Source organism: Ascaphus truei, chromosome 5, assembly GCF_040206685.1.
Source record: "Ascaphus truei isolate aAscTru1 chromosome 5, aAscTru1.hap1, whole genome shotgun sequence".
Taxonomy (NCBI): Eukaryota; Metazoa; Chordata; class Amphibia; order Anura; family Ascaphidae; genus Ascaphus; species Ascaphus truei.
In genome coordinates, this window is record NC_134487.1 from 138,316,310 (window position 1) to 138,343,258 (window position 26,949).

General features: G+C 49.6%; 1 pseudogene; it reads left to right on the forward strand.

The window, feature by feature from the left end:
* Positions 1–225: 225 nt before the first annotated feature.
* The window catches only part of LOC142494469 (uncharacterized), a 50,861-nt pseudogene continuing 24,137 nt past the window's right edge, over positions 226–26,949 (forward strand).

Genomic DNA, 26,949 nt, shown 5'->3' on the forward strand with positions numbered 1-26,949 from the left:
AAGCGCTATGTACATTAATGGCGCTACATAAATAAAGATATACATACATACATACACTGTATCTGGCTTGAGCTATGATTCTCAGCCTCAGATCACTGACACGTGAATAGTGGTTGCTGCTAAGACATATACTATATGGAAAGGAAGGACTCAGCAGGAAATTGCAGCACATGCAATATGCAACCTCACTCTCTTCAGCGCAGTTCTTAGTTGGAATTGTAAGATAGAAGAGTTCTTGTCACAGGATACCTGAAAGACTGGAAAGGGCATAACTCTCGAACAACTGGTAAGTCCCTTTCTAATATTAACTCTTTATGGCTGCCAAACTCAAGTGAAAGAGGTTATTTTCTGTTCGGTCACTGAATGCAGACATTGTCTAAGCCTATATTTGAGATACTTCTTTGAGAACAGCTAGTTTAACTACCTGCCACATCCTTTTTACAACACTACACAACATTATACAGCCGGGGCTTTAAAGGAGGAGTGTGGGATGGGAAACAAATTGATTTGCACAGACATAACCGCTGTGTGTAAATGCAAAATGATCATACTTCCAAACATCCATACATATTTCAGGCTGTTCACGGTCATTTACTTTTATTATCAATGAACAAATGGAAGGAATGGGAATGAATGTTGGACCCTATTAGGTTTTACAAGGTGCCTTACTTACACTTACTGCAGATATAAGGGGACTGGAGTGGGATATAGAAGCACCAGCAGTTTATAAGACCCCCATGAAAATGAGCATATCACTATATAAATGTATGCTGAGAATATGAGGCAAGTGACTGTAGAGCATCTAGTCATAAGATATGCTCTGTATGTAGCAAATATGTATATATTATTACTGGATTTACAACTTGGCATTGGGATAAGACCGTGTTGCCATTTCTTGTTAACATCTTCAGTGCTGGATGAAGTGCATCACACCCTTCCCAACAAGTCGCAATCTTGTAATTGACTGTGTAGTGATGCAGATGATGTGAATGGAAGAGAAGAGCCCTATTCTTCAGTTTAAATGGATTTATATAGAATCTAGCCTAGAAAATGGGCATCAAGCTGATGATGATCACAGGGACGTCATAAGTGCCATCTGCTCTGACAGACACTTAAGGGGTTAAACACCAATATGTTTTCTTTCTCCAAAAGTTTCGATTTAACTTTAGCACCATTACTCAAATCACAGCCGTCCCCAGGGATTAATCTGTTTAACGGGCTTCATTTTTATGATAGAGATTAGATTGGAGTCTAAAATGTCTATGGTACATGATACAATTGCACATTTTGTTGTGCTTTTGTATTCATCATAGTATTCTAAGCAGGATAATTCACTGATTGCACCACTTGTGAAAGACAAAACTGCTGGAATCAAACTGGGGATCTTTTTCACTTGAACTTTGCACAAACAAAATCTTTTAATCTCTCTAAAAATGACTGTTTTTACTTTAACTGGATGCACCAAATCAATTCTTCACATGCCTTTTAGAAGGTGTGACTGTCCTTTTGATTATACCTGTGGGTTACAGGCTAGCAAGAGTGGGTACAGTGCAAAATCCAAGTGGCAACTTGGTAAGTGTCTGTGTCTTTTGGCTACTTTGAATTGCATTTTTATTTAGGAAGATAGAGCATTGGCAACATGTTCATTTTCCGGGAGTAAAGCATTCAAAATTTAAAACAGACACATGAAAAGCTAAGTAAAGTAATTCCTGGAGAAATTATAAAATGAGACTAATAACAGTGAAATAGTTTGTATTCCTGCTCCCAATCCATGCCCACATGGGCACATCTATCTACTCTATGCATTATTGCTCCCTGAATTGGTTATGTAGGCTTCTTTGGATCCTGCATTAGTCCACCATATTACTTAATCACAGTGGTGAAAATAGTATGATCCTAAGCCTGAGTGGCAATTAACCTCTCCAATGTACAATGAAACAATATTTTAAGATGCATGACACAAAACCAATGTATGAAGAAAATATGTGTATTTGCGTGACTATTTGATCTACTACAGTCCACCATTAATTAATAGTGGGGACATTTCTGTTATATTTAGAAAAATGATTAATTTCTAAGCAGCCCCCTTAGTGGTGACTCATATGCAGTCAGATAGTAGAATGAAGCAAGAGGAAGTCTGTGCTTGTCTGAGGAAATCCACCTATTGCATCAACAGTGGCTTTGTACAGTGTGTTAATAGTTAGATTGTGGAGAATTATACATATTGCCCACTGAGGACTGAGTGGACACTTTTTAGAGAAATACATAGGGGGTGTAGAAGTATTACATAATTTAGTAAGGCCTTCATAAAACAGAAGTAAAATATTTACTGTACTGCTGCGGCCAGCTTGAGTCTAACATTTGCCCGTAATTGTCCAGGGCTTTTTTCGGCTGGCACCAAACTTGGCCGCGCGCCAGCCGCATCTTCCCCTCCCCGCGTGCGCATCTTCGTTGCTGTTCCCCTCCCCTTCCGACCCCCTGGCTGCTCCCCCTGGCTCCTCCTCTGCTTTGCGCAGCTTCCCCCTTACCCCTGCTTCCCCTTCAGCCTTCGGGGATGCCGGGGAACCCTGGCACGTGTGACCGGCGCCACAGTGACGCGCGGCACGCGCCAGGAAAAAAACTAAACCAGCCGCCGTCTGCCCGCTTATTGCCCCCACATTGCGGTGGCGGCCGCTGAAGACTCAGCTCGGCCGCCACTGTATATTATCCTAAGCCGGCCTCAAATTTTATTTACAGAAGCATTCCAGACTTGTTCTTCATTAGACATAACAAATATTGCAGACACTGCAATGCTCTCACCATTTTTGTAAATCTGTGGCTAACAAACCTCTTTTGGGCTACATCCCCAAAGCTCCATTAAATCAGGGCTCATAACATCATCTATATATATATTTGAAAATCTTGTTTGTGAGTCTCTGTAGACCATTTGATTGGTCCATCGGTCCGCCTGCCCCCCCACGGCTCTCATTGGCCAGTGCTCTAGCCCACTGTTACATTCACACACCACACTGCATACCCGCAGCCTCACACACTCCACGCCTTTGAGCCCACTCACCCTCCCCCGGTGCTCACGCTCTCCCCCGGCGCTCTCCCTCTCCCCCGGCGCTCACCCTCTCCCCCGGCGCTCTCCCCTGCCCTTCACCCCCCACCACCCTCCCTGCCTTTCACCCCCCATCCTCCCTGCCCTTATTGTACCATAGCATTTCATTATTTTCCAATTGCATGACATTAAATATTTCTGAGCCTTACTCCAGTTCAGACCCTGAAATAAGTGGTTTAACTCATCTTGAGAAAAAGATGAGAGGGAAATAACGCTGTTGGGTAAAATATTTTATTGTTCACATTATGCTCTTTACAAGAGAAAACATGAGTTAAAGCTGCATCCTAATGTGTGTCATTTTTAATAAATCAGTTCTGTGCTATGAGAAAATACTTGTAGCATTTTTTAAAGACATTTTAAATGTATTCTAATGTAAGAAGCATTTTTGTTTCTATAGCAGCCATTTACAAAGTCACATCCCCTTCCTCTTTTGAGACAGGCTCTGTCTCTTGAGCCCTGCCCTCTCTCTAGGAGTTCACCAATTGTAACAAGTGCCTACCTGGTCACATGATCTCCCACACAGAACTATGCATCTTGGGTAATCCTTTGCAGAACCTAACAGTGATATAAAGAACCCCTGAGCCAAAACTTCAGCGATTGATTACATGAGAATGGGTGGATCGACAACTTAGGTAATCACTTGCAAGTGTGCAGATTGTATTGATGCACATATTGAATGGAAAAAAAAATTAATTGCAGCTTTAACATTATGTTTTTGTCCTTTGTAAAAACACTGCTAGATTTACTGTGTCATTAAGTAAGGTTAAAGAGGCAATCTAAGCATCTTTAAAAATATATATATATATATATATGCATATTTTCCTTCCTTCCTTCCAGTGCCCACCTCCTGGCTGTTCTTAAGGGCAGGACCACCCTAAAGTGAGTGGTGTCCTTCCCCTCTAAGGCCGTGCCTATAGTGCCGTCAACGGCGACGGGTGACATCACCCATCGCCGTTGCCACCAGCGAAAGTTATATTTTGCCGGGCGGCGGCGTTGCGTGTTTCCGGCAATTTGATTGGTTCAAGGACCGTCACGTGACGCGACAGCCCTTGAAAAATCAAATTTTGCCGGCTACAAGTTTTCGCTCCATTGCATTGTCGCCGTCACGCGCACTATAAGCGCACACGCGGCGGCGGCGGCAATGCATTTGTTTTCGAGTGACGTCGCATCGCCGGCACTATAAGCGCGGCCTAAGGAAGGCAGGTCGCACAACTGGGAGCCTGAGATTGGGGCCTTCTCATGTGCTGTTCCCTCCACGGGAGAGTGAGTGTGGACCATTGTCATGAGAGGATTTGGCCCGGGATTAAAGGGGTGACCTCCCATTTGGCCACCCTCTACTCTCACCTGGGAAGCAAGGGGTTAACTGGACTGAGGTCCAGTAATGTGTTTTTGCCTTGCTTCAGTATCCAAATGTTTATTCCCCTGTGTAAATGTAATGTGTTATCCTGGTGTTTGCACTCACACATACACTAGGGTTGATGCGGGAGGGAAGGGGTTAATGTTAATTTAGTGATTATAGCCCTTTGTTCCCTTTTCCCGTCTTCTCAGGCTCCATTTTGCAGCCGTCCATAGGTCGCCATTGAGCCTCCATGCTTTCTAATGGCAGAAGTAGCGGTTTTGGACCTGTTTTCCAGCGATGACCAGCAGGTGGCGTCCGAGAGGAGGAGCGGCGGTTTCCCATTGTAAGTCAATGGGCTCATTGACTTCCATGGAGATTCCTCAACGCCGGCCTCGAGGAACAGGTTGGCAGCCATCCAAACCGCAGATCGCAAAAGCGGATACAATGTCTTTGAAAAGAGTTTAATCACTTTGGTCAAGTTCAAAGACAATTGACGTGGGAATCTTAAGTTCTAGGGCCCCTGGGAATAAAGTTATTTTTGTCACTAGCTCTTGGGAACCCCCACACACGATCCACACCGAGTCCAGGAATGAGAGACCCCCGTAAGGGGTCGAGCGGAGAAGGAGGGTCGCGCCATTGACTTCAATGGCAGAACGGAGTTCCCATTGAATCTAATGGCGGCGTGCACCATGCATTGTCTATGGCGGTGCCGGCCATTGATTCCAATGGGGAAAAGCTGCGTGGCGTAAAAACGACTAAGTGTAAAATGATGAAAAATGTAAGTCCATATCTCCGGTTCTGGAATGACCAGGGGGATGGGATTTGGGTGGCATGTAGCCCAGGTTCCGGCTTTAATGCATGACCCTTCCCAGCCCCCTCGGACCAACCAGACGGAGTGTGGACGAATGTAAAGATTTGTGTTTTTTCCATAGGCTCCAATGGCGGCGTTTCCCCATTGAAAGCCTATGGCGGGAAATCCCCTTGACAGCAACGGCGGAGCCCGCCATTCAACGCTATGGCAGCGGACCCCATTGATTTCAATGAGGATTTAGTGAAAAGCAGAGATTCATTTTTAAAGGGACGAATCCTGTATTTTAAAAAATGTATTAAAGTGCATTTCTGTATCTCTGGTTCTGGAGGTCCCAGAGAGTTGTAATTTGGCCAATATGTAGGGTCACTGTAGGCTTTAATAACTGGCAGATTTCGACCCACTGGACCCACCAGAACGGAACTTATTAATATGTGAAGATATTAAAGTATATATGGGATTTTGGATCTGCTCTGAAAATGCAGACCCCATCTGCTATGCTAATAGGGCAGGAAGGGCATCCTGAAAGAATCAGCATAGCCCTGTGATTTAGAGTGATCAAAAGGTAACTGCCCTGATTGTTTATACTAGGGGCAGGAACAAAAGAGCTGAGTGTTTTTAAGTGTGGTACTTCACACTTACAGAAGAAGCCAAAATCTACTTCAAAGAGATTTTTCTAGCCAACTCGGCACCAAGGGTTAAAAGTAAAGGGTTGAAATGGTATATAAGTCAGAGTTACCCCTTACTCATTTGTCTTCATGCATGGTCTTCATGATTGTCGTGATGTCTACATCTGAACCTGAATTATGGAAGAAATGGCCCATCCTGTATCCTGAGGCTTTCTTGTCCAAACCTTTCAGTAAGTGTCTATATTTTGTCTGTTATTTGTATAATCTGTTGTGTTCACCTTTTTCAAGGAATAAATTATATTTTATCATATCTAAGCCTCGTCCAGTTCAACCCAGTTATATTTTTGTGTGTATTATTAATAGCCTGTCACAAAGTTACCGTCACAGGCATTAATAAAACTGGTGGCAGCGGCGGGATTGAACTGGACCTGTATTACAGAGTACTGCGGGATTCTGTAATATAGTGGGAACTCGAGAGTAATTGCGAGTTCCTGGGACTAAAGATATTGAACACACAGTGTACAACATATAACACAAGATATGGCACCTCCTCACTGTTCCCCTACTTGTGAGAAGCATTGCCTCCAGAACCAAAGTGCCGGCCATCCGTGTGACTGGAGCCGGGCACCGAGACCGGAGGAGTGCATCAAGTCGGCGCGGGGACCAGCAGCCGGCAAGGCTGAAAGAGAGGCGGCGATCAGTGAGCATGAAACCCGGCAGGCTGAGCAAAGATCCACAGCTGCAGCCGCTGTAACCATCCAACCGCCGGAGAGCAGGGAATGGACCCAGCTCCGGGACGGCAGAGACCTGTGGAGGGAGCGGGTGGTCTCGGAGACCACGGAAGTCTTGCACCAGGAGAGGTAATGGCCGTTGCGGCGGCCTGTCCATTTTCCCTGAAAGAGCTAGCACTGGTGCGTGCATTGGGCAAGACGTGGTTCCCAGCGAAGTGGACCCAGTTCATGGCGTTGGTGCTGCACCGACCCGCTTACCCCCTCCCAGAGCCCGGCGCTCAAGCAACTCTGCTCTGGACTCAGCAACCCCTCGCAGGGGGTAGTCCACAGGTGGCAGAGAAGCTCCGGCCGGCGCTATGGCACTGACAACAAACAGGCCACAATAATGCCCCGTGCCCGGACCGTGCGCGGTCGGGCGAAGAAGCCCCTCAGGGCCAGCGATCACGAGCTGCGGAAGAGGTAACCCCGTTAGCGGCGAAGAGCGGCGGCCATCCATCAGATCCCAGCGGCGAGCCGGCGGCGGCGGAGAAGAAGCCGCCGTTCCGGCATCCTGCCGGCGGCAATTTTATTTGGGGGGAGGGTTGGGGTGTGCGAGAGGTGGGTGTTTTAAATTGTTTGGCGGAGTCGGCGATTCCCAGTGATGACTGGAGCCCCACAATCCACGCCGGTGACCCTGCACCAAAGCCAGGTACTGTTGCGGCAGCTACCCGGGGCTCGCCCATGGCGGCGACGCCGGCGGAAGAGCCGCGATTCCGGCAAAGTGCCAGAGCCCTTTCTGAGTGGGGGGAGGGACAGGGATTGCGGGAGGGGGTTATTTTACCTGGTTGGCGGGAGCCGTGTTACTCCACAAAGACCTGGGACCCTTGTCCTGCACCGTTTCACCTGTACCAAGCCCGGGCGCTGTTGCAGCAGCGGCCCGTTGCTGCCCGGCCCAGATGATGCCAGCGGCGGCCTCTCCAGTCCCCCTGCAATCGGGACCAACGAAGGCGGCGGTCTCTGCGGGGACCAGCGAGGTAAGCCAGACCAAGTCGCAGACTGACCCTGACTTATTTTTCCCTATGACTGTACCCTGTTGTTTCACTATAGGGGTGACCGGGGGGTGGCAGGAGATAGGGGCACCAGGGGAGGGGAAGGAAGGGCAGCTTGTAGGGCAGCCAGGCTTCCCCATTACCTTGGCGGAGCAGCAAGGGGACTCTCAGTTAAGAGCCCCACTGTTGTAGCCAGGTATCCGGGGCAGTGGCACAGTTAGACCACCCCAGGATCACCTACCAGCCAGGAGCTAAGGTGGGTGCATCTGCACCAGCAACCCTGAACTCATCCCCGGTAATGGGGAGGCAGTGTCAGGGAGATGGCCACACTCAGGTGTCCCTAGGATCCAGGTTAGGATTAGCTAGGGAGAAGCGGAGTGAGAGAAGGCTGCAGGTAGGTAGCCAGCATCAGATCTCAGTGGGAGAAGAAGGGCTAGTGGTAGCCGGGGAGGGAAAGCAGCAGGTATGGCAGCTAGAGTTCCCGATTACCCTGGCAGAGCCTCAGGGGGTTCCACAAATCAGCAACCCTCTGTTGCAGCCTGGCTATGGGCTGGGGGTATCATGGGCAGTGGCAAGCTTGTGCCACCCCAGGGATACCTGCCAGCCAAGAGCTAAGGCGGTTGTATCTGGAGAGGTGCCCCATAGCTCATCCCTGGTAAGGGGGAGACAAGGTCAGGGAGGTAGGTGCACTCAGGTAGTTCCAGTGTCTGGGTTAGGATTGCCCAGGGGGGAGAGGAGTACAGGTGGGCTGCAGGGAGGTAAGCATCAGGAGTCATCATCCGGGGCTGAGGTGCTGGGCCTAGGGGAGGCTAGGCAGGGAGACACTGTGGAGCAGGGGGAGATACGAAGGTCAGTGGGGTGTCAGGCAGCTGGCAGAGGCTAGGGATGGGCTAGGTAGGCAGGAGGTCCCTTGTTCTGACTTGCCAGGAGTGACCCCCCTGACAGATTCCCCAGGGTTCCCAGAGGAGGGGCTGTGGGTAGATAGGCAGCCAGGGAGGAGAGTCAAGGGTATAGCAGAGCAGCTACAGGTGGGCACAGGGCCAGGGCAGGTAATGTCCCTACAGGATAGTGACATAGCTCTTTCCCAGACTTGGTTGACAGGAAAGCGACGGTCTGTGCTTGATAGCTGGTCTCTCGCTGGTGCAGAGACATGCCAGTCCCTGGGCAGTATGCAGCCTGGTCTGCAGAGATGCCCCTTCACCATGGACTTGGTTCGCCAGGCACGGGGTGGGGGGCAGAGGGAGGCAAAGGAGAATGCCCGGCGGCCATGGTGGAGCCCTGCTCAGCAGGATCTGGACTTCACTATCCAGTGTGGCCAGGACAATGTACTGGACAATGCCGGAGGACAATTTGGCCAGGCCAATCCCTCAGGACTTATTGAGTGCTTCAAGGGTGCCAGTGGTATCCCAGTGCCAGGGAAGGCAGCTGGGGCACCAGGCACCCATTGAGCAGGGGAGGTGTCATGAGAGAGAGGATTTGGCCCGGGATTAAAGGGGTGACCCCCCATTTGGCCACCCTCTACTCTCACCTGGGAAGCAAGGGGTTAACTGGACTGAGGTCCAGTAATGTGTTTTTGCCTTGCTTCAGTATCCAAATGTTTATTCCCCTGTGTAAATGTAATGTGTTATCCTGGTGTTTGCACTCACACATACACTAGGGTTGATGCGGGAGGGAAGGGGTTAATGTTAATTTAGTGATTATAGCCCTTTGTTCCCTTTTCCCGCCTTTTCAGGCTCCATTTTGCATCCGTCCATAGGTCGCCATTGAGCCTCCATGCTTTCTAATGGCAGAAGTAGCGGTTTTGGACCTGTTTTCCAGCGACGACCAGCAGGTGGCGTCCGAGAGGCGGAGCGGCGGTTTCCCATTGTAAGTCAATGGGCTCATTGACTTCCATGGAGATTCCTCAACGCCGGCCTCGAGGAACAGGTTGGCAGCCATCCAAACCGCAGACCGCAAAAGCCGCAATGTCTTTGAAAAGAGTTTAATCACTTTGGTCAAGTTCAAAGACAATTGACGTGGGAATCTTAAGTTCTAGGGCCCCTGGGAATAAAGTTATTTTTGTCTCTAGCTCTTGGGAACCCCCACACATGATCCACACCGAGTCCAGGAATGAGAGACCCCCGTAAGGGGTCGAGCGGAGAAGGAGGGTCGCGCCATTGACTTCAATGGCAGAGCGGAATTCCCATTGAATCTAATGGCGGCGTGCGCCATGCATTGTCTATGGCGGCGCCGGCCATTGTTTCCAATGGGGAAAAGCCGCGTGGCGTAAAAACGACTAAGTGTAAAATGATGAAAAATGTAAGTCCATATCTCCGGTTCTGGAATGACCAGGGGGATGGGATTTGGGAGGCATGTAGCCCAGGTTCCGGCTTTAATGCATGACCCTTCCCAGCCCCCTCCGACCAACCAGACGGAGTGTGGACGAATGTAAATATTTGTGTTTTTTCATAGGCTCCAATGGCGGCGTTTCCCCATTGAAAGCCTATGGCGGGAAATCCCCTTGACGGCAACGACGGCCCGCCATTCAACGCTATGGCAGCGGACCCCGTTGATTTCAATGGGGATTTAGTGAAAAGCAGAGATTCATTTTTAAAGGGACGAATCCTGTATTTTAAAAAATGTATTAAAGTGCATTTCTGTATCTCTGGTTCTGGAGGTCCCAGAGAGTTGTAATTTGGCCAATATGTAGGGTCACTGTAGGCTTTAATAACTGGCAGATTTCGACCCACTGGACCCATCAGAACGGAACTTATTAATATGTGAAGATATTAAAGTATATATGGGATTATGGATCTGCTCTGAAAATGCAGACCCCATCTGCTATGCTAATAGGGCAGGAAGGGCATCCTGAAAGAATTAGCATAGCCCTGTTATCAAGAGTGATCAAAAGGTAACTGCCCTGATTGTTTATACTAGGGACAGGAACAAAAGAGCTGAGTGTTTTTAAGTGTGGTACTTCACACTTACAGGAGAAGCAAAAATCTACTTCAAATAGATTTTTCTAGCCAATTCGGCGCCAAGGGTTAAGAGTAAAGGGTTGAAATGGTATATAAGTCAGAGTCCCCCTTACTCATTTGTCTTCATGCATGGTCTTCATGATCTTCATGTATTGTCTAGATATCTACATCTGAACCTGATATATGGAAGAAATGGCCCATCCTGTATCCTGATGGCTTTCTTGTCCAAACCTTTCAGTAAGTGTCTATATTTTGTCTGTTATTTGTATAATCTGTTGTGTTCACCTTTTTCAAGGAATAAATTATATTTTATCATATCTAAGCCTCGTCCAGTTCAACCCAGTTATATTTTTGTGTGTATTATTAATAGCCTGTCACAAAGTTACCGTCATAACCATGCCTCTTCTAGGGTAGTGAGGAAGAGCTAGGACGGCTGCGAGTGCCCTTGGCCTATAGTGGCGGTCCAGAGACCATCATTCAGTGAGAGCTGAGGGTACCGCATCGGGCAGAAGTCTGCCACTGTAACTGTGCTGTACAGAATGAATAAACTGTTCCTGTTGTTATATACCTCTTGCCTGGTGCATGACCTTACTGGGGGGAGATCTAATAAGTTCTACCGTGGAAGATCACCTTCAGTTCCTGGAGTCTACGGCAGATGGAGGCACTGCACTGCTAAAGAGATATGTGGGGTATGAACCGCAGAAGCCTGTTCCTGTGTCCCCACTACCATCGGCGGATGACTCAGCCCTCTTGTTGCCAGTAGGTATTTGCACCATACACCCTGTAATGGCCCCTATCTGCGACCGGGTGGGGGAAACACCCTTACATTTGGAGGCGCTGCTGAGATCTGTAACAGGACAGGCTTTCAGCGAAACAAAGCTGGAAGTAAGGTAAGCTTCCAGAGCAAGTGCTAAGGAAAGAGGGAGGCTAGGTGTAATGTACAGGGGGATATTGCTCCTCGCAAGAAAGATGGCCTAGACTGCCCTATCGGGTGAATGGTCTGGAGATAAGAAGGCTATTGCTGTTCTAAGTTGCCCTGAAGAGGGTCCGTGCGGTTGGCAATTAAGTGGGGCGGTGTAAGAGTACTAAAAGGGAAGAGCCCAGAGTACTACTAGCCAGTAGCCAGATCATGGAACCACAGAGTGCTTGTAATGGATTAAAATCATTTACAGCATATCGAGATGGAGCTTTGCTAGCCTGGGGTACATCCTACTCTTGGTAGACTGCTAATCTATGTGCTGTGAGGAACCACAAAGAATGGATTCCTGTCGGAATCGCGGTCATTGCGTGGCCTGTGAAGGAATTGTGCCCAAAATGGAGGTTCCCTTGCCCGGGAATACGCCACATGAGTTACATGAGATAAAATGGTGCTGCTTGCAAACAGGCTGTAAGTGAACTTTTTGCAGAGTCCTGCAAGGGTTTGGTGTGTAAACCAGAACCCCACCCAAGTGATGTGACTGGGTCAGCCAGGAGTCATTCACGCCCATCTACGTCACCGATTGCCCCATGTCTAATCTCCACAAGAGGTAGGGGACACGGCGTCAGCCAATGCCTAAAGACTTTTGAGAATAAGGGAGGTACCGGATGCAGCGGACCCTCAGTTCTTCAGACCCTGGCGAATGAAAGGAGTGAAATACCCTTTGCTCTTGTGCCCGTTTGTTCAGAAACGAATGGCTAATATGAATTTTGACCATTACAGACTACCAGGAGGACTCTTGGTGGTAACCGTGGAAGGGAAGAGGTACCTTCGATGCCTCTGTCCCAAGTGTGACTTCCCAGGTGTCGACCTGGTCTGGGGAGTCCAGTGTGCCCGCTGTGGAGCACATTTCCTGAAGCCCACGCTGTTGCGGCCTATGGAGTTCGCCCAGAAAGATGCAACTGACCCCAATACTTGAGCTGTCGATACTGCTGCTAAACAATCTACCTCAAGTATGGAGGCTTCGGAGGGTCCCTGCGCCTGAGATGAGGCCCAAGGGGATTCGAGTGCCCGATGACTATTGAGCAGACTGCAACGGAACTAGACCCAGTCACCGGAGATGAACCAGAGATGGTCGGTGACCCTGAGCCAGCCCACGAGATCTCGGGTAAGGTGACTGCCTGGGGTGATGAGGCACCGCTGTTCCCAGAGGCGCAGGAGCCTGGTGAGGCCTTGCCTATTTCCACTGTGGATACAGAAATGGTCCGGTGCCTTTCCCCTGCGGATGTGTCCCTATCCTCTTCCTGCACCAGTAGCCACCGATCGTTGGTGGTGTTTCAGCTGCTGTTGATTATGCAAGCCGAGATGGAGATGGACCAAATGGTGTCAATGACTCTGCACGACAGCGGAGTCCCTTACGATAGCTACGACCGTGAGACCTGAGAGGCGGATGACCCACCTTTCATGGAGGTGTCCCGAGGCCCATCCAGAGACTCTCCGGTACCGATGGAGGTACCTTCCGGCCCTGATGACCACGTATTGGAAGCAAGTCAAGATACAGATTCGACCTCTACACAGCGACCGGATGTCAATGCTCTTCCAATGAAGGATCTGGACGAGCCCCAGGATCCTGTGCAACTTGCCAGAGATGACGTCATGCTGATAGCGACCGCTGGGGCAGATGAGATGGTTCCGATTCCCGCTCCGATGAGTACCGCTTCTCTGTCTGTACCGAGAACTGCCTTTATTCCCTCTATGTATGAGCACAAGGGCTCAACTGAAACAGCAGAAGTGGCCAAAGAGGATGATAGGCCTCTGGTGTGTTCGGATGTCCCCACCCCTGCTTTTCTGGCCCAGTACCGTGACTATTTGCAAGGTCAGAAACCAAGGCCAAAATCGATTGCTGCTTAGCCAATAGTTAGCATAACCCTAGTGTCTGGTCCCAGGGATGTAACTGTTCAGGGTTTAAGGCCCCTTTACCTACGACCATTTCAGTTGGTCTTCAGGTGTCTTGAGGCTCTTCTTTTGCTGGAACTTCTAACCAGGGAACACTTGCTACCCAAGTGTCTCAGGGTGGGTTACCGCCTGGGGAAGCGTATGTCCTCGAACCGTTAATGCGGGAAATTGATGCTAACCGGGAACAGTGGTTAATAAAATCTGTGAAGGCTTAAGTTCTCGAGCATAGTAGGAGCATTTTCCATAATACTCAATCGTACACCGGCGAAGACGTGAACGAGCTTCTGGCTCAGTTCAAGGCTCTCCGCCAAAAGGAGGGAGAAGAATTTTCCGCATTTCTCCGCAGGCTCCAACTATCCCTGTGGACACTGCTATCCAAGAAGATCATCTCTGTCTCAGATATTAAATACAAAAGTACTGTGACAAGCGCTAGACCTAATATTACAGTGCTGTGCACTAAAAAACTAAGCTGCCTGGTAATCTACTGAGACATCTCATATATCTCAAAACATAATCAATAAACACAAAAATAGATACAAAACCTGGTGCATAAGTGTGTGATGAAAAAAGTCCCAAATGAGTATGTGATAAAGTGATAGTTCCAATTTTACAACCTTGAGTGGCCGGTGAGAAACGAACCCAGTTCACAGTTCATAGGGGCAATAAGCAGTTCTTCTCATGGGATGGACTTGATCCTGCATATATGAAATATCAAGCAGAGAGAGCAAACATTGCGCAGTATATTTGAACAGACAATGGTTATTCCAAAAGTTGAGTTATCTGAAATGCCTACTTACTAGAAGTGGCTAGATCACATGCAGGGGAGAGAAACTGTTCTTTATGCCTTCCTGATCCTGGAAGCCTCGGTTATAGCACGAACCCCTCGTGGTATCCGGTGTCTCCGTGGGTCGTGAAAAGCTGTCTCTTCGAATCCTGTCTTTAAGGAATCCTGCACCTTTTTCTTCGTTAAGGAACAGAAAAAGGACAGAAGATTGCGCAGCACAGTAAAAACTTTTAATGACGCCTTCCTAAAAATATAGATAAAAATACTCACAAGAGAAGGTGAGTATACACACAATACAGAAGTGCTCGGCCTAGCACACACAACACAGCCGCCTCAGTCACTGAGAGTCCGTTCCGGTACCGCGTGTACCTCGCGTGTATCCGGCGCACTTGGGTGACGTCACCGTCTTCAGTTTGACTGGCAGCCGGGATGTCTGGGACACTGTTTCTTAGGCTCCTCCCTACGCGTTTCGTGACGGGGAACGTCAGTTTGTCAGGGGATTGACGAAGTGACGTTCCCCGTCACGAAACGCGTAGGGAGGAGCCTAAGAAGCAGTGTCCCAGACATCCCGGCTGCCAGTCAAACTGAAGATGGTGACGTCAACCAAGTGCGCTGGATACACGCGAGGTACACGCGGTACCGGAACGGACTCTCAGTGACTGAGGCGGCTGTGTTGTGTGTGCTAGGCCGAGCACTTCTGTATTGTGTGTATACTCACCTTCTCTTGTGAGTATTTTTATCTATATTTTTAGGAAGGCGTCATTAAAAGTTTTTACTGTGCTGCGCAATCTTCTGTCCTTTTTCTGTTCCTTAACGAAGAAAAAGGTGCAGGATTCCTTAAAGACAGGATTCGAAGAGACAGCTTATCACGACCCACGGAGACACCGGATACCACGAGGGGTTCGTGCTATAACCGAGGCTTCCGGGATCAGGAAGGCATAAAGAACAGTTTCTCTCCCCTGCATGTGATCTAGCCACTTCTAGTAAGTAGGCATTTCAGATAACTCAGCTTTTGGAATAACCATTGTCTGTTCAAATATACTGCGCAATGTTTGCTCTCTCTGCTTGATATTTCATATATGCAGGATCAAGTCCATCCCATGAGAAGAACTGCTTATTGCCCCTATGAACTGTGAACTGGGTTCGTTTCTCACCGGCCACTCAAGGTTGTAAAATTGGAACTATCACTTTATCACATACTCATTTGGGACTTTTTTCATCACACACTTATGCGCCAGGTTTTGTATCTATCTCTGTCTCAGAAGTGGACCGGTATCGGTTCAAACAATTGCTGAAGGGATCCCTACCTTCCCATCCGGTACCCCTTCTGATGCGGGACAAAAGTCCCGAACAAAGCTTGTGCAATAAATTTAAGCCACAATGGGAAACGAATAAGAAAATAAAGGAACGCGCCCTCTCCTGGCTTAAATTTATTGCACAAGCTTTGTTCGGGACTTTTGATAACTCGACATACTACCCAGTGTGGTGAGACGCGACCGGTAGAGGGATGCCACTTGATGATGTCACACGCACACGCGGACTAACCTGGAACTGATCAGGAGATCACCCCCTCTGAACTGACGGCTGGAGTATCTTCAGTGTACAGGAAGGCTTCTCAAGCAGAGTTGAACTTTCCGATGCTGGATACCAGCGACCAGAGGAAGGACGTTCCAGCTGTACATCTGCTCGTGCCCTGCTGTCCCCGCCGAGTGGTAACATGTCCCTAACATGTTATGCTGTGTAATTTTTATATTGATATACGTGCAATACTCACCTTTTACCCTATAAATTGATTTTTAATATACTACACTATGGGTTTTTTTGCGCTGTTTTTTCTTCTGTTTTGTATTAGTCTGGAGTGCTGAGCCATCCCATAAGAACAGCGGCATAAAACCTCCCTCCAATTAGGTTATATTTTTATTTAGGTCACAATAGCACTTATCACTCACTAATCACTTATGAGCGCAATAATTCTTTGTATCACCATGTCAGAAAGCATGAAGTTCAGCTGCACTTCCATGCCCCTAAAAAGACCAAAGAGCCCCTCAAGAATGAAGCCAAAAGGGCCGTCAGCTCCAAAAGTCCAAGAGACCTACCGTACGAAAGAGGTTCCTTCCCCCAAGTCATCGATAGCCAAGTCCGGGTGAGTCACTCCTACCTATCGGAGTGAAGGGGACCTCAGTAACGTCATCTGCTACCACTGTGATCAGAAGGGTCACATGTCACAGGCCTGCCCAGAAAAAAAATCTCCCCCACTAGGACTGTCCGTCCTATCATAATAATTTGCAGGGTCCAGACAGCCGAGACACCGTCCATATCAGTCAAACCACCAGACGTACCTGGTGACACAATAAAGAGAAGAAAGTGTGATCGCAAATAACACTAATCAAAGTGATACACAAAAAATATATAATATATATATACTCTCCTTAAGAAAGTGCAGCTCCAAGAACAGGGCACAATCCCTGCCCGAGAAACAAACAGTGAGAATAGCAGGGGCACAAATTTCATCAGGACATGAAGAGAAATAAAAAACAGAACAAAAAGAGTGCAACACTGTATATCAATTTACACAAGTATTGGAATTCTTTGAATGTTAGACTCACGTGTTCCACGTCATAAACATGCAGTTTGGTTATATAGAGTGACCAACTCTGAATTCATCCAAGCAAGTACTTCACACCATCACAGACAATATCTCAGATGATCCACAGGGGACATAGAGGGAGGGGAGCCCCACATACAAGAGGAGAAAGCAAATATAGTATAAAATTGCTTTAATTCATATAAAACACAAAGTAATGCACTTACATAAGTGTCTTTGTGGCAGGCATTCAGACCACCCTGGGTCACAACGCAGGAGCTAAGCAGACGACACTCCCAAAAAACAGCTTCAGATCCTGCTGCACGGCCAATAGGCAGTCACTGGGCTGGATAATGAAGTCCACCAGCAGTGGATGAAGCCACCCAAAGTCTTTGTACGGCACAACTCCACGCTACGCGTTTCGACTGTCCATCCTTCTCACGGGATAATCTACCTGGCGGCACCCCTTCCGAGCCAAGCCCCAATGATGGAATTCCACCATTGGACGCTTACTGTTAGGTGGGACCCGCTGCCATCATACACATCGTCGTGGACGGTGTTTATTAATTGGCGTTGTTGGACACTGGGTCACAAGTGACCATTGTGTATAGGAAGTTCTACAACAAATATCTTCAATACTGATCTTTACAGTCGGCAGAGACCATGAAACTGGGAGGACTCAGTAATGAAGATTACCCCGTCGATGGGGTAGTGAAGGTTCGGTTGGAGATTCTGCAGCTGAACACTGGCAAATCGCACCCTATGGATGTGGAGGCATTGGTATGCCCCGAACCCAAAGAGCATCCCAGTTCCCCGATCATACTGGGAACCAACACCGACATAGTGTGAGCCGTAATATGGGCCTACCTGCAAGAAGCCATCAAACTGCCTCTGGATAGCCTAACCATCCATGCCATCCTGTTGGAGGAGTTTGCAAGGTATCTGCCCTAGACCGTCATGGAGATCTGTTCAACTTGCAACCGAGCGTAACAGAGATTCCACCAGGGGGAGTGAAGTGCATGGTCGCACTGTGCTGCTCCCCCGACCGAGATGAAGCCGATCACCTCTTCTCCCTGGAGAGTACGCTCAAGGAAGACGCCCAGTGAGGCTACAAGCTGGTGCCCAAATTGCGGGAATGGACCTCCAATCTTCCGGGAAGAGTTAAAGTGTTCGTCCAAAATATCTCCCCATATCCAATTGCTTTTGATCAGGGATGAAAATTGGGGGCGAATATACCCTGTCACCCCCGTGGAAGAGATGCCTCAGATGAATGCCGCTGCGGCCTCCGAGCAGTCAGCTGGCCAGATTGGAAGAACGCCGGGCCGTATTCTCAATTTGTGAGATAGACGTGGGCTTGAGCCGAAACACCCACCACACAATCCTGCTAAGTGACGCTACCCCCTTCCGCGAATGTTTTCGTCGCATCGCCCCTCAGGATATGGACGATGTGAGAAACATCCTACAAGAGATGGAAACATCCGGGATTGTGACTGAGAACCGGAATCCCTACGCCTCGCCTTTCGTGGTGGTGAGGAAGAATGGGTCAGTACGATTGTGCGTCAACTACAGGACTCTGAACAACCGCACCGAACCTGACCAGTACACTCTTCCAAGAATAGAGGAGATACTCAACGCGCTAAATGGGAGTCAGTGGTTCAGTGTTCTTGACTTGCGAGCTGGGTACTACCAGGCACCGATGAGTGCAGAAGACCAGGAGAAGACCGCCTTCATCTGTCCCCTGGGTTTCTATCAATTTACGCGCATGCCCCAAGGCATCTGTGGAGCCCCCGCAACCTTTAAGTGCTTAATGGAGAAAACCCTCAGCGACATGAATCCGCGAGAATGCTTGGTCTACCCAGATGATATTATCGTCTTTGGTAAGACCTTGGAAGAACACGAGGAATGGCTGTTAAAAGTGCAGGACTGTATGGGTCGAGGCTAACAAAAGGTGAACCCCGCTTCAGCTAAATACTAAATGTGTATAGAGGGTAAGGTGCTGTGGGTGATACGGTAGGTAAACAGCAAAGAGGCAAGAACCCAAATGTAGCTCTCGAAACCCTCAAAATAGTAATATGGCAATCTTAAAATAATCTTTAATGTGATACTGATTAAAATAATGGGTTTTAAAATTCAACAAGGACACACATATATTAACCCTGAGTTGAGTGTATATGACACTCCGGGTTCTAAGAAGATATGAACAGATGAGGTAAATTAGATCAAATGTTCAATAGGGGAGCTGGTATACAGTATTCCCTGGGTACAGTTACTTCGGTAAGAGCAGAGATGAGGAAATGTTGTGGACCTGCCTATAGGAAGCAGGTGTAAACCAAACAACAAGGGGTTAGGTACATATATAGCTTGCAGTGGATGGAACAGCTGACAGATACCAGGTGGCGGTGTGGCTGATTGAGTATGCCTATGCACATATTAAAGAATGTGCTCAACCGTCATGGATAGTATTGCCACTATAATATACCTGGTTGGTGATAAAAAAAACAAGCACTAGCCTCACCGTAAGATCTCCGAGTGAACTGACAAACTCAAGCCCAGTTTGAGGGGGTATGCACACATGCAGTCTGGCAGCTGCTCGCTATGCGAGGTAGGAGGCTGCCACGTCAATACTGACAATGCGCGTGCACGTGACGGGTGCCAACGCGCGTTTAGTGAAAAACGCTTTCTCAAGGCTTTGATTTCTTTCGTGAAACGCGCGCATCGGCACCCGTCACGTGCACGCGCATTGTCAGTATTGACGTGGCAGCCTCCTACCTCGCATAGCGAGCAGCTGCCAGACCGCACGTGTGCATACCCCCTCAAACTGGGCTTGAGTTTGTCAGTTCACTCGGAGATTTTATGGTGAGGCGAGTGCTTGTTTGTTTTATCACCAACCAGGTATATTATAGTGGCAATACTATCCATGACGGTTGAGCACATTCATTAATATGTACATAGGCATACATATAGCCACACCGTCATTTGGTATTAGACAGCCACTTTAGCCACTGACAATAATCTATGCAATTAGCCTTCAATTATTTAGGCCAGGGGTGGGCAACCTACTTTTCAATGTAGCCACAGGTGTGGCGAATTAGAAGTGAAAATAGCCACACCATATAAAATGGAGGTATTATGTTGCGCATGTGAAAACAAGTTTATAAATTCCCTGGCCCGTTCTATAGTATGTGCGTGCGTGCCTGTGCGAACGCGCGTGCACGTGACACATGCTTTTTGTGTGTATGCTGTGAGCGAGTGAGATACTGTGTGTGTGTGTGTGTGTGTGTGTGTGTGTGTGTGTGTGTGTGTGTGTGTGTGTGTGTGTGTGTGTGTGTGTGTGTGTGTGTGTGTGTGTGTGTGTGTGTGTGTGTGTGTGTGTGTGTGTGTGTTATAAATACGTTTGAAATAAATAAATTAATACTTTAATAAATTATTTATTAACATTGTACATGCGTACATACACACATACACACACATTTCAGCGGCGGTAGCAGCGCGAAATCTTTCTTTTCGTCATCTTCTCCCGTCGGCTGGTTATACGCTCACTGCCGTGCACACGCGCGGCACCATTATAGAAAGGCTGACTAACCTCAGCCAACTATAACTGCCGTGCGCGCGCACGGCGCAGCAAGCGCACGCACTATAGAACGGCCCTCAGAACGCAAACTCCCTCATCCTCTCATGCCACCACCCCTACCATCATCATCATCTCCTCACCCCAATCATCATCATCTCATTTAATCCCCCCTCATCTCCCCCAGCACCCTTTCCTCTCCCAGCACTCTTGTCCTGCCCCCAACACCCTTGTCCTGCCCCCAGCACCCTTATCCTGCCCCCAGCACCCTTATCCTGCCCCCAGCACCCTTATCCTGCCCCAGCACCCTTATGCTGCCCCCAGCACCCTTATCTTGCCCCCAGCACCCTTATCCTGCCCCCAGCACCCTTAATCTCCCCAAGCACCCTTGTCCTCCCCCCAGCACCCTTGTCCTCCCCCCAGCACCCTTGTCCTCCCCCAGCACCCTTGTCCTGCCCCCAGCACCCTTGTGCTGCCCCAGCACCCTTGATCTCCCCAGCACCCTTGATCTCCCCCAGCACCCTTGTCCTGCCCCCAGCACCCTTGACCTGCCCCCAGCACCCTTGTCCAGCCCCCAGCACCCGTGTCCTGCCCCCAGCACCCTTGTCCTGCCCCCAGCACCCTTGTCCTGCCCCCAGCACCCTTGTCCAGCCCCCAGCACCCTTGTCCTGCCCCCAGCAACCTTGTCCTCCCCCAGCACCCTTGTCCTCCCCCAGCACCCTTGTCCTCCCCAAGCACCCTTGATCTCCCCCAGCACCCTTGTCCTCCCCCCAGCCCCTTTCAGAAGTCCCCCTCCTCATCAGTCCCCCTCCCCCATTCCTACCAGATCGCGGCACAGAGGCGATGGAGGCAGTGGTGGGGGGAGGAGGGAAGCGCAGCAGCACGTCAGCTGGAGCCGGCTCGGAGGGGAGCGTGGAAGTGCGTCAACTTCTGAAGCCGGCTCGGAGGGGAGGGAGCACGCTCATTTGGAGCCCTGGAGCGGGCGCGCGCATTCGGAGTCCTGGAGCGGGCGTGCGTTACGTGCTGCAGTGCGTGCGCACGGCACACATGTGCCGAAGCGGCCGGGGGGTGAGGGAGGGGAGCGCGTCACACCGCTGGAGCGCGTGCGCACGGCACGCATGTGCTGAAGTGGCCGGGGGTGAGGGAGGGGAGCGCGTCACACCGCTGGAGCCTACCACACCTTCCCTACCAGGGGAGGAGGGGGGGCACACAAGAAGTCCTGGCGGCCCTGTTCGCCACAGTTTCAGTGCCAATTCGCCACAAGTGGCGAATGGCGACAGGGTTGCACACCCTGGATTTAGGCTATACTCCCTTTCAAAGGCAGTACTCAGTGGTGTTACCTATACTTAGGAGCGTACATGATCACCTTCACCATCTACCTACATATATGGAAGCACAGTACCTGACGGTTGAGCACATTCATTAATATGTGCATAGGCATACTCAATCAGCCACACCGCCACCTGGTATCTGTCAGCTGTTCCATCCACTGCAAGCTATATATGTACCTAACCCCTTGTTGTTTGGTTTACACCTGCTTCCTATAGGCAGGTCCACAACATTTCCTCATCTCTGCTCTTACCGAAGTAATTGTACCCAGGGAATACTGTATACCAGCTCCCCTATTGAACATTTGATCTAATTTACCTCATCTGTTCATATCTTCTTAGAACCCGGAGTGTCATATACACTCAACTCAGGGTTAATATATGTGTGTCCTTGTTGAATTTTAAAACCCATTATTTTAATCAGTATAACATTAAAGATTATTTTAAGATTGCCATATTACTATTTTGAGGGTTTCTGGTGCTACATTTGGGTTCTTGCCTCTTTGCTGTTTACCTGTATGGGTCGAGGCCTGAAGCTGTCCCAAGACAAGTGCCATTTCTGCCATACCTCTGTGACCTACGTGGGACACTTTGTGTCAGCCGATGGAATCGCCAGGGATCCGGCCAAAGTGAAAGCCGTAGTGAATTGGCCGCGACCCGAGACCGTCATGGAACTTTTTCCTCGGTTTCTGTGGCTACTATCACTGATTTGTGGAGGGGTATTCGATTAAGGCCAATGCCCTCAACAATCGCCTCAAAATATACCCTTAGGACACAGGCCAGACAGCCATTCGATGATAAATGGACCACCAACTGTGAAAAGGCTTTCATTGGGTTTGAGAAAAGTCTAACAGAGGCACCCATACTCTCTGACGCTGACTCAGAACAGCCCTATCATGTGGACATGAGCCTCAATGGCCTAGGGACTCCGACCTGTGGCCTACGTCAGTCGCAGTCTAACACCCAGTGAGCAGAATTACCCCTTCCACAAGTTGGAATTTCTCGCCCTCAAGTGGGCAATTGTGGACAAGCTCCATGACTACCTGTACAGGGTAGTCTTCGAAGTATGGGCAGACAACAATCCGTTAACATACATCCTGAAATCCGCCAAACTGGATGTGGCACAGATGGCTGGCAGCTCTAACCAACTATAAGTTCACTTTGAAGTACAAACCAGGGTCCCTGAACATCGGGGCTGATACCTTGTCCCGAAGACCAGCTAGCGGAGAAGGCTGCTGCTCACTTTAACGCCAATAACAAGAGGCGCTACGACCACAAGGTCAGACACCGGGAAATCCACCCTGGAGACTCTGTGCTTCTCCGCAACCTCGGAATCCCCAGGAAGCACAAACTAGCCGACCATTGGCATGACAGTGTATTTGAGGTTGAGTCACAGATCCCGGGCCTCCCGTCTACCGCATAAGAGATGCAGAGGGCCGGATAGAGGTCTGGCACCGTAACCACCTCCTCCCCATCCCGCAGATGGGAGACAATGAGTCAGAAATACCGGCGACTCCCCTTGACGGTGAGCCGGAACAGTTAGAAGCTGACCATGAAACCATCATTGAGACCACCAAGGATCACACAGACGGTGAAGAAACCGCCCCCTAAACAGTAGAGGACCCTATGGAGGGACCCTCTCAAAGGGGACCCCAAAGTTACGGAGCACCTCCCAGAGGAGTTATGGGTAAAGGGCCCCGATGAACAACGAGACTATTCAGAGACATTTATACCCTCAATGGGAGAGGCTGAGCCTCAGGACTCTGTATATTACCCCCCTCCCCCCCAGGGAGTAGCTGAAGAACCGCTCAGACGGAACCAAAAAGTTAGGCATCCTCCCAATCGAATGACCTATGATTATGTTGGGGCACCCCACTATGAGGCTCAGCAGTGGTCTCGGGATAAAATACGATTGGTGATTGTGATGTTCACTGAGTTGTATAATCTCATGTAAAGCCATACAATGTGATAAGATTGTAAATACCCACTGCATTTTTATTGTGTAATTAAAAGTTAATTGGCTACGTTGTTCCGTATTCCCTGCACTCTGTGTGATAGCATAGAGTAATGGGGCTCAAAGGTCCCAATTATAAAATCTCAGGTGTTCGTCAGCATCAATCACATATAGCAACTGCTCCCATCATTGTGGAAGGACAGACTACTAAAAGCCATAATAAATTGCTTCATGAGAAAATATTAGTGAGACGACGACGCAATGTGTGTATTAATATACAGTATACAGATAAGAACAACAAAGTATTGTATTGTATGTCTTTATTTATATAGCGCCATTAATGTACATAGTGCTTCACAGTAGTAATACATGTGGTAATCAAATAAAAAACAGCGCATGGGAATAAGTGCTTTAGACATAAAAGTAACATTAAGGAAGAGGAGTCCCTGCCCCAAGGAGCTTACAGTCTAATTGGTAGGTAGGGAGAACGTACAGAGACAGTAGGAGGGAGTTCTGGTAAGTGCATCTGCAGGGGGCCAAGCTTTATGTATCATGTGTTCAGAATATCCACAGTGCTATTCATATGCTTCTTTAAGCAAGTGTGTCTTAAGGTGGGTCTTAAAGGTGGATAGAGAGCTAGCACCCTCTCTATCCACCTTTAAGACCCACCTTAAGACACCCTCGGGTACTGAGGGGAAGGGCATTCCAGAGGTGTGGGGCAGTCAGTGAAAAGGGTTTAAGGCGGGAGAGGGCTTTAGATACAAAGGGGTAGAAAGAAGATATCCTTGAGAAGAACGCAAGAGTCTGGATGGTGCATAACGAGAAATTAGGGATGAGATGTAAGGAGGGGCAGAAGAGTGTAAAGCTTTAAAAGTGAGGAGAAGAATGGAGTGTGAGATGTGGGATTTGATCGGAAGCCAGGAGAGGGATTTCATGAGGGGAGATGCTGAGACAGATCTAAGAAAGAGTAGAGTGATTCTGGCAGCAGCGTTTAGGATAGATTGTAGGGGAGACAGGTGAGAGGCAGGAAGGCCGGACAGTAGGCGGTTACAGTAATCAAGACGGGAGAGAATGAGGGCCTGAGTCAGAGTTTTAGCAGTCGAGCAACAGAGGAAAGGGCGTATCTTTGTTATATTGCGGAGGAAAAAGCAACAGGTTTTAGAAATGTTTTGAATGTGAGGGGCGAATGTGAGAGAGGAGTCGAGTGTGACCCCTAGGCAGCGTGCTTGGGCTACTGGGTGAATGATCGTAGTTCCAAAAGTAATGTGGAAGGAGGTAGTAGGGCCAGGATTGGGAGGAAGTATGAGGAGCTCTGTTTTAGCCATGTTGAGTTTAAGGCGGCGGAGGGCCATCCAGGATGATATAGCAGAGAGACATTCAGAAACTTTGGTTTGTACAGCAGGTGTAAGGTCGGGTGTTGAAAAGTATATTTGTGTGTCGTCTGCATAGAGGTGATAATTAAACCCAAAAGATGTTATTAGGTCACCTTGAGAGAGTGTGTACAGAGAAAAGAGAAGAGGTCCCAGGACAGAGAGTATTAAAGACTATGATGGTAAGGTATCAATGAGTCATTAAACACTAAATAGTGTAGGACAGCATTTCCCAAATGGTGAGTCGCGACCCGGCACCGGGCCACGGCACCAAAATTGCCGGGTCGCAGCGAGGCTGGCCGCGCGGTGTCTCCCGTCCCCCCTGCTCAATTTTTAAAAAATGGCGGCGATTCCCCCCGCGGTCCCGCGCGCTTGCGCAGGGCCCGCTCCCTTCCTCCCCCCCCCCCGCTTCCAACGTGGGATGGAGGAGGAAGTACCAGCTCCTCTGCGGCCCGCACGTTATGTGGGACGGAGGGGGAAATACAAGCTCCTACTGCGGCCCGCTTCCCCCAGCGGCCAGCTTCCCCCTGCGGCCAGCTTCCCGAGCCCCCCTCCCGTGGCACCCCCTCCCGAGCCCACCTCCCGTGCCCCCCCCTCCCGAGCTCACCTCCCGTGGCACCCGCTCCCGAGCCCACCTCCCGTGCCCCCAAGCCCACCTCCCGTCCCGGGCAGCAGGGGATATCGGGGGCAGCAGGGGAAAGCGTCCGGCGGCAAGGTAAGTCACCCCACCCAGTCACTGCCTCCCACCCAAGTGCCCCTGCCCCCCCCTCCCTCCCACCCAAGTGCCCCTGGCCCCCTCCTTCCCTCCCACCCAAGTGCCCCTGGCCCCCTCCCTCCCACCCAAGTGCCCCTGGCCCCAAAGTGCCTCCCTCCCACCCAAGTGCCCCTGGCCCCCTAGTGCCCTTGGCCCCCATAAAGTGCCCCTGGCCCCCTCCCTCCCACCCACACAAGTGCCCCTGGCCCCCTCCCTCCCACCCACCCAAGTGCCCCTGGCCCCCTCCCTCCCTCTCCCCCAAGTGCCCCTGGCCCCCTCCCTCCCACCCAAGTGCCCCTGGCCCCCTCCCTCCCACCCAAGTGCCCCTGGCCCCCTCCCTCCCTCCCACCCAAGTGCCCCTGGCCCCCTCCCACCCAAGTGCCCCTGGCCCCCTAGTGCCCCTGGCCCCCTCCCTCCCTCCCACCCAAATGCCCCTGGCCCCCTCCCTCCCACCCAAGTGTCCCTGGACCCCTCTCCAGTCACTCACATCCGTCGTTGCCTGTAATTCACTGTTTGTGTCTGTGTGCGTATAGGGGAGAGCGAGTGTGTGTGTGTATCTGTATCAGTGTGTGTGTGTGTGTGTAGCAGTGTCTCTGTGTGGCTGCGTGTGTGTCAGTGGCTGCGTGTGTGTGTCAGTGGCTGCGTGTGTGTGTATCAGAAGCTGTGTGTGTGTGTATCAGAAGCTGTGTGTATGTATCAGCGTGTCTGTCAGTGGCTGTGTGTGTGTGTATCAGTGGCTGTGTGTGTGTGTGTGTGTGTGTGTGTGTGTGTGTGTGTGTGTGTGTGTGTGTGTGTGTGTGTGTGTGTGTGTGTGTGTGTGTGTGTGTGTGTGTGTGTGTGTGTGTGTATATCAGTGGCTGTGTGTGTGTCTGTGCAGGCCCTATAGGCCAGTATAGGCGATAAAATTTTTAGTGGGTCACGAAGGAGAAGTTCAAAAATAACCGGGTCACGGAAAAAAAAGTTTGGGAAACCCTGGTGTAGGAAAACAGGTAGTAAGACTCATATTACTCAAACTTGCCCTAATGGCCATCTCATATCTAGGATGTATATATGGTAGTAACTACCTCAAATAGTTCAAGCATATACATATAATGTGTACAAAAATGCAGCCAAACTCAATGATCTAAAAGCAAGGAGTTGTAG